This window comes from Talpa europaea, assembly GCF_964194135.1.
Source record: "Talpa europaea genome assembly, chromosome: 3".
Classification (NCBI taxonomy): domain Eukaryota; kingdom Metazoa; phylum Chordata; class Mammalia; order Eulipotyphla; family Talpidae; genus Talpa; species Talpa europaea.
Genome location: NC_140069.1, coordinates 80,775,336 through 80,779,993, shown reverse-complemented (window position 1 = coordinate 80,779,993; position 4,658 = coordinate 80,775,336). Strand labels below are relative to the sequence as shown.

The window sequence follows — 4,658 nt, the reverse complement described above, 5'->3', positions numbered from 1 at the left end:
TCACTTCTGTTTAGAGAAATATTCTTTGCTCTTCTGGACTTCAGGCTTGATGGTATCACTACCAGGTTTCCAGCTGGCTGGACACACTTCACCATGTTTGTCAGTGAATTGGAAGGCCTGAACTAGTCTCAGAGTCTCATCCACAGAGCGGCCAACAGGGAGGTCATTTACAGGATACCCTTATCATCAATGATAAAAAGGCCACTGGATGAGATGCCTTCATCAGCCTTTAATACCCCACAGTCCTGAGCAATGGTGCGCTTGGGGTCTGACACCAAGGGAATGTTCATGGGTCCTAGTCCTCCTTGTTTCTTAGGTGTATTGATCCATGCCAAGAGACAGAAGTGAGAATCCACAGAAGCACCAATCACTTGGCAGTTGAGTTTCTTAAATTCTTCTGCTCTGTCACTGAAAGCAATGATCTCTGTGGGGCACACAAAGGTGAAATCAAGAGGGTACAAGAAGAACACAATGTATTTTCCTGTGTAGTCAAACAAGCTGACATCTTTGAATTGACCATCTGGCATTACAGCTGTGGCTTTGAAGTTGGGAGCAGGGTGCCCAATTTTGGCATTTCCTGAAGACATCTTGCTATTAGCTTGCTGAGTTTATCCAATCTGTAAAACGGAACACGAATGCCTCCTTCAGTTTTCCAGTGTGCTGACAGCGTCTATATCTTCACTTGTAAAGTACTCATAAGGGTTGTGGTGAAGATCCAATAAAAGCATGTTTGTTAAGTTGAGCAGTGCCTGGCACGTATGTTCAGGCTGGGGCCCACAGTACAGATGGACCTTCCTGTTTCCTGGAGTCTGGAGACCCAAGGTTTTCCTTTCATGCTCAATCTTTATACAATGGCTCCTCTCTGGGCCTCATTTTCCCTGACTAAATAACGGGGTGAGCTTAGGTAAGTTCTGGGGCAACCCGCCTCTGCAGGAGAAAGTGGAGAGTGAGGTGAGGTTGTAAATCCGGCGGGAGAGGTGACCAAGAAGCAGCGAAACAGCACCCAGAACCCCGCCCTCCTCCCTCAGGAGGAGCCTGAGCGGAGGGGGCCGCCGGGAGCGGCCAGAGGCCTGTTTTTTTTTTTTTTTGTCTTTGTTTGTGTGTGTGTGTGTGTGCGCAGAGGGATAACTGAAATTCAAGCACCATTTGTGGAAAAAACTATCACCAATAATTTGCCTTTGTGTTTTGTTGAAAATAAATATTATCATAAATATGCTGGTCTAGTTCTAAAATTTCCACTCTGTTCCCTTGGCCAATATATCTATCTTGACAGCACTACCAAAACATCTTGATTACTGTAATTTTATAATGTCTTGAAATTAAAGGGAATAAAACTGCTGAGAGAAAACTTGCTTTATTCCCAATTTTAGGGAGAAAAAATTCACTGTTAACATTATAGTGTTACTGGTAGCATATTTGCAGATCCTCTTTTTTTTTTTTTAAGATTTATTTATACAAGCAATGGGTACAGTCAGAAGCATGGGAGGGTGAGAGAATTCACCAGAGCCAGAACAGAGAGCAGAACAGGCAGACTGACGAGGTACAGTGCTGAGGGGAGCAGCGGGCGGCAGGAGAGGTCTGCGCGCCTTGTGGGACCCGGAGCAGCATGGAATCGAACCGGCGCTGTAGAGGTTGCAGTCAGCTTCGCAGCCCAGCGCTTAGCCGCTGCGCCACCAGGGGAGGCTCTGTAGATACTCTTTATCAAGCTGAATAAGGTTCCCTCACTTTCACTGAGACTTGTTATTGTGAATGGATTATAATTTTTAGCAAATGATTTTTCTTCATTATTCTTTCACTATCAGATTGACTCTGGCGAAGTCAAATGCTAATCAACAGCAAAAAAATAATAGGAAAATCTCCAAACTCTTAGAAACTGAGTCACACACATCCAAGTAATCTACGAGTCAAAGAGGAAACCAAAAGGAAAATCAAAAGAGAAATTGAAGGAAACGAAAACCCATCCTATCCAAATTGGGGAGGGGTGGGGAGGGGGTGAGGAGAGGAGGACTAAGAGCTGAGAATGAAACTTATAGCACTAAATCCTTACATTAGAAAGGAGGAAAAGTCTCAAATCTGTAGCCTAAGTGCCTACCAAGCAAAGAAGATCAAAAGAAGCCAAAGCTGGGAGAAATAATAAAAGAAGAGCAGAAACCAATGAAATTGAAAACAGAAAAACCATCAAAGTCAATAAATAAAGAGTTTTTAAAAAATAAGATGGGCAAATCTTTAGGAAGACTTAAAAGTAAAAAAAAAAAAGAAAGACAAACTAATCAAGAGTGAATATGTGGAACAAATCACTTGGTCCCACTACAGACCCTGTAGTCACCCATAGGGCTAATGCAGGAATGTTACAAGGAATTCTACATGCACAAAATTTATGTGAAATTATGCAAATGCTCAAAAAAACAATTTCAACTCATTCACTATAAAACAGATCCTATGAATAGCCATATATTTATTAGGGAAATTGCATGTGTAATTTAAAATCTCCCCCCTCCAAAAAAAAAATCTTCAGTCCCATATTTATTCACCAAAGAATAAACACTAATTCTAAGCAATCTCTTTCAGAAAATAGAAGAGGAGAGAACATTTTCTAATTCATTCTATGAAGCTATTATTACCCATAGTAAAACCCTATAAGAGAGTTCAAAAAAGAAAATTACAGACCAATATTCCTCATGAATATAACCACAAAAATCCTTAAAAATATTAATAAATAGAATTCAGTGATCTACAAAAAGAATTCCACACCATGACCAAGTAGGGTTTATTCCAAGGAAATAACGTTGGGTCTGTATTTCAAAAAGCAATCAATGTAATTCATACATCAGTGGACTGAAAAGAAATTATATGTGGATTATATTTCCATCACTAGCCAGAGGTACAACTCTCTTACCAACCTGGACAGGCTCTAGGAACATGTCAACATAGGCCCCTTAGGACTGGTTTTGGTCTCATTATTAAAATCTTAAGATATCATAAGTGGTCAAGGATTGGAGACTTGTAACACCTGTTTGCTCTATTGTAGTTTGAAATTACCATCTTATTTAGAGACTGAGTCCATTTTCCACTTTACTGGACATAGAAAGCAAAGCAAGGGAAAACAGGAAAACCAGCACCTTGTTAAGAGTTAATAAAAATAATGCACCAACTCATTAGTTGATAAGGCTTTCTCTTTTTTTTAAGATTTATTTATTCATAAAGAAGTGGGGTACAATCCATAGGTGTGGGGGGTCAGAGGATTCACCAGAGACATAGCGGGGAACAGAACAGGCAGACTGAGGGAAGTACACTGCTGAGGGGAGCAGCGGGCAAGTCAGTAGAGGCCTGCTGCGCCATGTGGGTAGCTCCCTGGCCGGGGATCAAACTCGCATTGCAGTGGCTGCAGATAGCTTCATAGGTTGCATCTTAACCCTTTGTGCCCCCAATAAGGCTTGCTTTCAAAACAGATCTCAAAATACCATTCTTATCAAACTGCACAGTGACAGCTGTAAAACAAACATGGTCAGCTCTTCAAAGCTGCCATCTCTCTGAACTGGTGAACTGTGCAGCTCTGAGAACCCTTGCCCTTCATGGAAACTTACGCTTGTCCGTGGCTTTGGAAAACTTAGAGACTACCTAAAGCAAAGTAAGCCTCCACAGGGTTAATGTTAAAAGAGTTTATTATGAAACCCAGAAAAATATAACACTTCTGAGAGATAGAGCAGTTTACTCATTTCCTATATAGACATATCATTAGAGGATCCTAAGAAATTGAAGCAAAACCAGCTAGACTCATTATTATCCATCTGCAGGACTGGAATCTACAGAATCCATTATTCTCACACAGCCTGAGTGTGACAGGTTGAAATGACAAGAGTGGTAATTAAGCACACAGGAAGGTGAAGAATCTCGAACCAACTCTAGGTGTTACTTACACATAAATCCTCACCACCTCCCAATTCGTGCATCAGCCACTCCCTTCCTCCTTCCCTTTAGGACTAATTCCAATTTGGCTTCTACTTCCTCCATCGAAGTAGACCTTGAGTGTGAAGACAACTTTATAAAAAGTTTATACTGCCTAAGGCAGGGGGACTGAGAAAGTCTTGTCTTGCCTTTTTCCTGGTTTCATCATTCAGGAACTAGTAGAAGGAACAATGCCGGTTACACAATTCTAAGACAATTCTTTAAGCCTCACTACCGTCGATGTGAACATTGCCTTGAAGTTGTGCAGTACACAATATGCAGCCTGGAAGGCAGATTTTTTTTTTTTTAAAGATTTATTTAGTTATGTATACAAGAGCTGGGGTACAGGTCAGAGGTATGTGGTGGGGAGGGCAGTGTGAGAGGATTCACCAGAGACAGAGTGGGGAGCAGATTGACTGAAATACACTGCCGAGGGGAGCAGCGGGCGAGTCAGGAGAGGTCTGCTGTGCCATGTGGGTAGCTCCCTGGCCAGGGATCGAACTCCTGCTGCCGTGGCTGCAGCTAGCTTCATAGGTTGCATCTTAACCCCTGTGCCACTAGGGAGGCCTCTGGGAGGCAGATTTTTAAACTCTTTCTTCAAATAGGGGGAAACAGATTAATAAGGCAATGAGAACTTTGGAAAAACAGAAGCAAATTCCAAAGATTCACTATAGTATTGCCCAAAATGGTTCTCAAACCATAATGCTAATTTA

The 4,658-nt window shown here is 41.7% G+C and overlaps 1 pseudogene across 1 annotated transcript; it reads right to left on the bottom strand.

Moving 5' to 3' along the window:
- On the bottom strand, positions 1-587 carry LOC311169117 (peroxiredoxin-1-like; annotated as a pseudogene). Its single transcript has one exon. The product of its transcript is annotated as a peroxiredoxin-1-like (transcript).
- Positions 588-4,658: the final 4,071 nt, after the last annotated feature.